The sequence below is a fragment of the Monodelphis domestica genome, chromosome 4, assembly GCF_027887165.1.
Source record: "Monodelphis domestica isolate mMonDom1 chromosome 4, mMonDom1.pri, whole genome shotgun sequence".
Classification (NCBI taxonomy): Eukaryota; Metazoa; Chordata; class Mammalia; order Didelphimorphia; family Didelphidae; genus Monodelphis; species Monodelphis domestica.
Window position 1 is genome coordinate 245,546,922 of NC_077230.1, and position 9,646 is coordinate 245,556,567.

The 9,646-nt window shown below is 37.5% G+C and overlaps 1 long non-coding RNA gene across 1 annotated transcript; it reads left to right on the forward strand.

Moving 5' to 3' along the window:
• The first annotated feature begins 11 nt into the window (after positions 1-11).
• Positions 12-7,599, forward strand: LOC130453770 (uncharacterized). Its single transcript, XR_008911314.1, has 3 exons — positions 12-551; positions 2,775-3,001; positions 7,092-7,599. It is a non-coding gene; the product is annotated as an uncharacterized LOC130453770 (long non-coding RNA).
• Positions 7,600-9,646: the final 2,047 nt, after the last annotated feature.

Genomic DNA, 9,646 nt, shown 5'->3' on the forward strand with positions numbered 1-9,646 from the left:
CTACTGTTTATGTCTACCCCTCTTCTCGTTATTTGTTCAAGCCTCTTTTCACAGGAAAAAAGATATCAGTTTTAATCTCTGTGTATGCTTACTCAGGGTTCTGTGCTTAAGATGGCTGCTCTCTTCCAACTGCCAGGTGTAAATGGATTCTTGTCCTTATTCAGCTAACTGGGGTACCACATGTAATATAGGAACAGAATGGGGTCCCTCACACTCTCACTGGGGAATTAAAGAGAGAAGTGTGAAGGAGCTGGAGAAATGGAGAGAGGGAAGAGATTGATCCTTCCCCTTGGGGAATATAGACAAACTGCCTTCTAGAGGGACAGAATATGTCTCCTCGGAGATTAGATTATCCAAGGAGTTTAAGGACTGAAGGAGAAGGTCCTATAGAATAAACCCACTGCCTCCCCTCTTGATCTTGGCTGTTGTAAGAGAGCAGAGTAATTCTCCTGACCCTGAATTTCCCAATCTCCCAATTCCCACTTTCTCCCATTAGACCTGAGTCACTCTACTGCTTGGGTTGGACTTGATTCTCCTTCTTGGGGACAAAGGTAAGATTTTCCCCAAAGCTTCAGTCCCCTTCAATAATGTTAGAAGTAGACTTGATCTAAAAGGGTAACTCTATTCTAGGGGACACACAAAGCAGGGAGAATGGGGTTATTGGATAAGGAAAGGGGGAAATGGGAATCCCTATGAACTAACAACTGACCTCACCCCAAAATCCTGAGGGTTCAGGCTGTTGCCTGACCCTGTTTTGGTCAATTGTAGGGGTTGTCCTTCCTCCTGATCTAATCTAGTTGTAAAGTGAAGTTCAAGGACAGTTTTTGGGGGGACAGAGAGGTTCTTCATTAGTAGATGGTTTTTCCCAAAAGTCCCAATCTACTTTTATCATCTTTAGCAAGAACCAGAGGAATTTGGGGTTCACTGGAAGGAGAACAATGTCCAGAGAAGCTCACTGTTTCAGAGGCATCCTCTCAGACCATCCACTCCAAGAGGGTTCCCAAGAAGAAGTGAAATAACTATTTTTGAATCCTCATAGCTCATCTGTTCTTTTCCTGGAATCTTGGGTCTTCTTTGCCCTTCCCACACTTGGGTTGCTCCTTGGTCATGCTGAATCTGATTTCCTCTCTTATACTTATTCCCAACCCCAATTTCCATCTTCATTGTATTGTGAATTTTAAAATTACTCCACCCTACTCAGACAGTGCTTTAGGGGAAGATAAAGTTGCAAACTCCTGATTGAACAATGAAAGTCCCCAACTCATACCTTATAGTAAAGTTAGAACCTTAAGCTAGGTCTATTTTTATATCTAATACAAAAAGGTGTTAAGTACCTGTAAAGGTTAAATTAGTACCTAAAAGGTCAAGTAATTTACAAAAGGCAAGCTTAACAAAGAGGTGTGAAGTACTCAGAAGATTTAATCTAACCAGAGAAGGTGAAAACCAAAGAAGGTGAAAACTAAGAATGAGCAGCCCTGGAAAAAAGCATCTACTGTGATTGGTAAATGTGAAAATTTAGGGGAGTTGACATAAGAGAAAAACCTCTTTAAAAGGAGGTGAGGGAGCAATTCAGGGACAATTGAATTCAGTTTATAGAGGAATTTCAGTTTGGAGTGGAAGAACCCAGCTTGGAGATGGTCTTGTGGTGAGTGATAAAGATTGACTCACTTTCCCTTAGGCTCAGCCCTAGACCATTTTGGCCTAGGCCTTTTTCTACTACTTGGCTCAGCCTGAGCCAGAGTAGTTTAATTCTCTCTCTCTCTCTCTCTCTCTCTCTCTCTCTCTCTCTCTCTCTCTCTCTCTCTCTCTCTCTCTCTCTCTCTCTCTCTCTCTCTCTCTGTCTCTCTCTCTCTCTCCCCTTTCCTTAATTCCTTCTTTCTTTATTAATTAAAATCTCCATAATCCCCAGCTGTCTTGGGTATTTTCATATTTGGGAATTTCCCATGGCGACCACTTACTTATAATTTAAGTCAAAATACTAAAATTATCCTTACAGTTTTGGCATTACAAAATTCTGTTTTTCAGTAATAATGTCATCACTAACACCCCAATGCCTCGGAAATACTATGGTCGGGGGAAGCTGGGTAGCTCAGTGGATTGAGAGCCAGGCCTAGAGATGGGAGGTCCTAGGTTCAAATCTGGCCTCAGACACTTCCCAGCTGTGTGACCTGGGCAAGTCACTTGACCCCCATTGCCTAGCCCTTACCACTCTTCTGCCTTGGAGCCAATACACAGTATTGACTCCAAGACGGAAGGTAAGGGTTATTAAAAAGAAAGAAAGAAAGAAATATTATGGCCATATTTCAAAAAGTCTTATGTGGATGCCTCATCAAGGAATAAAAGTGAACTAGGGTCTTAAAAACTATGTCAGCAGAGAACAAACTGTTATAAGTTCTACCAAGCTGGAAAGGATTCATTTATCATTCCAAAACCAGATTGTGTCTGCTTTCTATGGACCAGCATAGTTATTTACAGAGAGGTTCATATCCTAAAGTAGACTGACTACATAAGGATAAATTTGTTGGCCATGGCAACCCATGAAACAAAGAAAAATACAAAATAGTCTCAGCCCTAGGAAACTCCCTCAGATTTTTTGCAAAGATACAGGTAGAGGCAAAGAGGACCAAAAGCATACCAAGAATCACAGCTTCCAGATAAACTCTAAGCATTACCTTTTCTCTTGATACTGTAAATGTAAGCAACTTATTCAAAACTAAAAGAGACTATAATACTGAAGGAACTTAACCAAATTATTGCTGAAATTTTCACTATAGGTAAGACCAGAAGACAGAGGGAAAGTGTGGCTAAATGGAAGGATGCCTAAGAAAACTTAACTCTGTAGGAGGAATTTATGACAATGAGACAGAAACCTATCCAAAGCCCTCACAACTGGTGAAAACAGCTGTGACAGTAGCAGCAGCAGCTTTGGGACCTCTCAACCTAGAGACAGTAAGGGAGTTGGACAACTACTCAGAAAGAGATTAAAGAAAATCCAGTGGAGGTACTGGTAACACTTGATGCTTACTGGCAACTCTATTGCCCATTTGCAGTTCTGGGGCACAGTTCAAAGGTGGAGAGGAGAATTGGGGGGTCAGTCTCAAGGAGGCAAATGATATGGTGATAATTCCAAAGCAAAAAGGAGTGCTAGCACTGGTGGCTTGCAGAGAACACTGCCCTCCCTGAGTAAATATCAGAGTGCAGACCAGAAAATCAGTGACCATACTTCTCCCAGGATCATGCCACCTTGGAAATGCCAAAGCCTTGCAGAATCCCAGAACTATCTAAAAATAATAGCATGAAAAAGCCTGAAGCTTGGGGTTCCTATTCTTAGAGTTCAACTTTAACATTAAGTTCAAAGTTATGAAATAAGCTAAAAAAATGAGCAAACAACAAATGAAGAATTTAATCATAAAAAGCTAGTATAGTATCAGGGAAAAGCAAAGACAAACTTAGAAGACAACAATATTGGGGGGGGGACTACAACTTCCCCCCAAAAAAAGTATCAAAGAAAAATACAAATTAGACCCAAGCCCAACAAGAATTCCCAGAAGAGTTAAAGAAATGAATGGTAGAAAAAAAAGTTGAGAAAAAAATTAAAATTATGAAAATTATGAAATGGAAGTGAAAAAAATAATGAAAATAGAATTAACAACTTGTTAAAATAAAAGGCAGAAAAGTAAAGAAGAAAATACTTTAAAACCAGAAGTAGACAAATGTCAAAAGAGGCACAAAAACCACTGGGATGGAGAGAAATACATAACTGTGAAAGTGATTGGAGTGATTCATCCATAAAATGGAGGCAAATAGATTGGATTAGAAACCAGACCAGCTATATATTGTTTTTAATAGATGCCCTTGAAACAGAGAGACATATACAGACTCAAAATAAAGGGCTGGAGCAGAATCTAATATATGTAAGATGAATTTTTTTTTTAAAGAAGGATGTAGCAATCAGATGAAGCAAAAGCAAAAAATAGACGTAATTAATAGCAATAATCAGGGAAGCTATATTATTTTAGAATGCATCATGAACAAAATAATATTTTAAAATCTATAACAAATTCCTCTGATGAAGGCATGGTGAAAAATGGTATCCTCAAAAGAAATGATGAGTGCAAATTGAAGCATAATTTTCTTTATTTTTCTTGCTTTTTAAAAAAATAGTAAAGAACTGTTTTACATGATTTCTCTTCTATATATGTAATTCACAATTATATCAATTGATCAATTATAAAAAGAAAAATAATTATAAAAGATAACTGATGAAGAGAGAATGAGATACAAAATTAGAAAGGCAAAAATTAAACAGGAAGGAAGGGAGATAGGATAAGGGAGGAACTGGGGAGGGGAGCACATATGAAGAGGAGGGAAGTAAGGTGAGGGAATAGGGAGGGAATCAGGACAAGATGGAGGAGGGATTTTTAGAATTGCATGCATATAAAGAAATAGAAAGTCATAATTATGAAGATAGATAAGGGATTTTTTGAAAGGTGGATAGAATAAGAATTAAAAGGTTAGGGGGAAGGTACAAGAAAGGGGATTTTCAAAAGATAAGCCATTTTGGAAGTAAGATGGCAAAGGGAGAGGATAAGAGAGGATTTGGGGAAAGGGGTGTGTATCGGAAAGGTATTAGTTAAAGGAAATTTGACATTTGAGGAAGGATATGGTAGAAAGGAAGACAGATAGTGAAAAGGAACAGAATAGATGAAAATGTACAACAAGTAGCTATAGCAATGAGTGAAATGGAATGAATTTGCAAATGGGAATAAAATGGATAATAGAAAGGATCAAGAATGCAGACCTAAGAATATGTTGTTTAAAAGAAATCCACTGGATATGAGAGACACATGTAGAGTAAAGGTGAAGAGCTGGAGTAGAATATACCAAGCCTCCAGATCCAGCTGATTCAGAAAAGGCAAGAATAGCAGTCATGATCTCTCACTGAGTTGGGGGCTAAAGTGGATATACTTGAGATACAGATGGAAACAGATAGCAAAACAATAATGGCAACATATTTTAATTTTCCCCTCTCAAAGCCAGATAAATCTAACCAAAAAATAAATAAGAGATTAAGGAAATTAATAGAACCTTAGATAAATAATAAAATAAATATCTGGAATATAATCCAAACATGGTTTCCAGTGGAACAATAATGATTTAGAACGCATAAATATTCTATAAAAGTCTTATTTTAATACTCATCATAGTATGGAAATAATCTTGCGTCCCTGAGGGTTTGGGGCACTAGAACAAAGGTTCCACTTAGTATGACCAAGCTGTAAAATCTTGTTTTGGAAAGGATGTGGTCCTGGCAACAGATTGTGTCTGTTGCCTAAGAACTAATTTAGCTAAATATAGCCTAAATGAATAAATTTAATGCTGATTGGAACATAGAAAAACAGGCCTAATATTCCATTATTTTTTTTAAGAAAACAGGATGGAAATATGCATTAAGAATTATAAAGCTGTTCATGCACATTGACCTAGGGATCCTATTGCTAGGATTAGGTCCTAAAGGCATCAATGAGAGTGTAAAAAGTTTTGTAGATATGAAAATATTCTTGAAAACTTTGTTTGGTAGGGGAAAATAACTGAAAATAACACAAATGAAGTGATTGAGAGAAATGGCTTAATAGATTTGAATATAATTAATATATTATTAGAAATGATAAATGTTGGAAATATAAAGAAAATAAGAGAAATATATGAAAAGAGAACATGATTAATATATAACATGAATATATTTTAAAAGCCACAAAATCAAGAGAAAATGTATTTAACTAAAACAAATCCAAAGGGAATTCAAAAGCAGAGGATATGTATATTAGGACATATATAGCATATATAACACAAATTTGCAAACGAATTGTAAACAATGTGGGGTTTGTGATTTCACACATTTTTATCCATTTGTTTAGTTAATATTTTTGGTGGTGGTAGTAGTTACTAAGTATATAACAAAAAAGAAAAAAAATTTAACAGAAAAAAATGTCGTATCTGGATTAACCTGCATTTTATTTATGAAAAAGCTTATTTTTCTGAAAATATTTGAAAGTCCATGTTTCTTTTGGTTAAATGATAGAGCCATAATGAAGAGGTGTCAAGTACATGGCCAGGCCCAGGTCAGATGAAAATGTAACTAGAATATATTTAACAAAATACAAAAAGACAAAAAAAAAATGGATATGCTGCTTGCTTTAGTGCATATGGGAGTTAGTGGGAAGAAGGGAAAGAATTTGTAACTCCAAATTTTAAAAGAAAAGTATGTTAAAAATTCATTCTAGGCTAGAATTCAGAATATATTCAGCAATCATTTCTTTCTTACAAGGACATTGAAATCACTGGTTTAGTTGGGACAGGAGGCTCTGGTATTCAAACTTAATGGGATCAGGGCTAATAGGTGGCTCAGTGGATAAAGAGCCAGGCCTAGGAATAGAAGATCCTGGTTTCAAATCCGGCCTGTGTGATTTAACCATCACAATTGCCTAGCCCTTACCACTCCTCTACCTCGGAACTGATACTATAGCATCAATTTTAAGACTAAAGGTAAGGGTTTAAAAAAAACTGAAGGAGGTCTTTTGCATACACATCATAGAGACATTTATGAGACTGACTAGGCTAATTATCTACATAGCACCATTCAGAAGGCAAATTTTATATTGCATTCCCTCATTTATTAATTTTAGTGACACATTGTCTTCCTGTAGGATTAAGGAAAGCAGACCTAAGCCAGTGTGAGCTATAATCCATATTACAGCAACTCAGGAATTATATGATACTCACTAGAACAATCACAAATAGAGTAATCAATCACATGTGGAAAAATACTCAGACTTTATTATTATATTCCTCCCTCCCCCTAAAAGTGATCAACATCATCAATCCTTCTTTCTCATCTACAAAATTATCATAAAAGTATTTATACATTAAAGATGAGGAGGGAACAGGAAGGCTTTCAAAAGCTAAATTCCTTCATAGATCACGTTTCACCATCACACAATTGACTAAGAGATATATATAGAAGATCCCAGATTCCACTATGTTTACTGTCTGCTGTTATTGATAATATTGATCTTGTTATGTATTCAAAGGAATGACCAGAAGCAAAGAAAATTTTGAATTTGAAGAAATGCATCAGAAGATGGGCAGATGGAACCACACAAGACCTCAGGGGATGGGATGGAATTCCAGCCAAGCTCAAAAGCAGTCAGAGGAGAAAACCCAGGGTTCTTCTTATCTTGGGCTCTTTGGAGCTGGGGGGAGAACTACTTTGGCTATTAAAATATCCAAATCTCTCAATCCTGTTATCTAAGCAGAAGAAAGAAGATCTCCATTCTCAACTGAAGACAGTCTTTGGGATAAAGACTCTCTTTACCATAGGGGAACCCAGAGCTTATTTCTGAAGAAGATTCCTTAGGCAGAGACTCAAAAGCTTTATAGGGGAAATATCTTAGGGACTTCCTCTTCCCCCTGTCCTCTTCCATTACTCTTTCAACAACTTTATATCCAAATAAATTAGATATCTTGATTCATAATATAACTTGTATCAGAGTCTATGTGTTAGGAGGGGAGCTTCAAATTCCATCATTACAAGAAGGAAGCTGAGGGGAAAACAGACATCCTTTAATCTAAACTGACTCCATTGATAACAGTTCAACTTGGGGGGAGTGGAGGAAAGAAGGAAGTGTCACCATATATTGATTCCCCCAATTAGCTGAACTTTGAGTCATCCTTTTCAAAGTCCCCCTCACTGATACAGTTATTGATTATTGATCTCTACTGCCAATTGATATTGATGGGTTTGAGCTGTTAAGTTCACCTGGTTGTAGACTGTGAATGAGTTTGCTGGACACAGCTTAATCCAACAAAATTTTTTACTCACTATCAGGAGAAGAGACAGGAAAAGAAGGTAGAAATAAGATAGGAAAGCTCTTACCCTAACTCTAAGATTTCTAACTATCCCCCAAACCCAACTGTCCCACAAAGGATTTCTTCGTGTCTGATGAGATCAGACCTAACTTAACTTCCTCTCTAATTTACTAAGCTATTCTAATATGTAAACTTCAACTATTCTTAATTTCCTTAAAATATAAATCAAAAGTAACAAGTTGTCTTCTCTAACTGACCAATGTGGCTGTTAGAAATCAAAATGCTTCCTCTGACTCTTCCCAGCTTGAAGTCAGAACTCTGAAGTCAGAACTCATGCCTTCAGTGAGAGCAAATAGCACCCCCACTTGGCAGCTCCTTCTCCCTTTCAGGAGAACTCTGACAGCAAAACAAAACTCTTCCCACCTTCACAGATGTTCTTGTAAGGTTTCAAAATTGAGTTTAACCAAAGTCTCTAACTGATATTATCCAGAGAAAAGTCACTAACCACCTCCTGGGACAGCCAGTTTTCAGAGAGTGGCCCAGAATTCTCTCACTGTCTTCCCAGCATGCTAATCTTCCTTAAAGTGACTGCTGTGATTTTTCCCTGGCCGTAGACCACAGGTACATGGAAAGAAACCTTTCGCTAGTATTTATCTCTCTATATTCTAATTATTCTACATTACTAATTAAAAACTAAATAAACCTTACACTGCTCACTATTTTTAAAAAATGATTCAATAAAACTATACATATGTATACATACATATATATACATATATTCAAAGGTTCTTCTCCAGTTATGTGTTTCTCTTCAATATAGCCAAATTATACAAGATTCTCTGGAAGTCAAAAGAAAAGATAGCCTTGCTTGAAAACTCTCTGCTCATTAATAACACACAAGACATAGAGCAGTGAGAATTTTAGTTTTACTCCACCCTGCTTAGTCTTTAGAATTCTAGCAATCAGGAATGTATACAACCCCACTTAAGGATTGGGTGTGGGGGGGAGGAAGGCCTATGGCATATGCTAGCAAGTGAGAAATCAGAAACAACTGACTGATCCCCTGGGCTGTCCCAAGCCAAGTTTAAGCCACCATTGGTACATATGAGACACAGGAAGTGATGTAAAGAACTGCCTTTATATTTCATGTCACTTCCTGTGAGAGAGGCTTTTGCAGCTTTGGCAGACTTGGGTGGTAAAACTTGACTTGGAGGAGCTGTGAAGCAAGGGTCCTGAGACTGCTTTCCTTAGGGGACTGTGTGGTGAGTGTTAAGACTGACTTCCCTTTCCCTTGACCCTTCTAAAGGTTCCAGCCTCCAAGGAGGCCCCTCATCTTGGAGGAGGCCTCCTAGCTGGAAGTCGAGCTAGATTTAATCTTCTGGAAAGGCCCTTTGGCTGAGAGGCCTCTGAACTCCCCCTGGCTCAAGCCAAGCCAGAGTAGATCTTTATCCCTTTCCCTCCTTCTCCTTCTTCTTAATTTCTTCCTTCTATTGTAAATAAACCACCATAAAATTCCATTCTGACTTGAGTATTTCATTGGGATTTAGAATTTAAATCCCTGGCGACCACGAAATAATATATTCAATCTCAACCCAAAAATTTATCATTAACAGTAGGGAGATGTAAGGCAGATATTTTACACGATCCAGGTGGAGGAAATTCTGGCACTCAGTCCAAGGCAAGGAGGGATTCCCAAGAGCAGTGGTTTTTAACCTTTGGTGTTCTGTGGACCCCTTTGAGAGTCTGGTAAAATCTATGGACCTCTTCTCAGAATGAA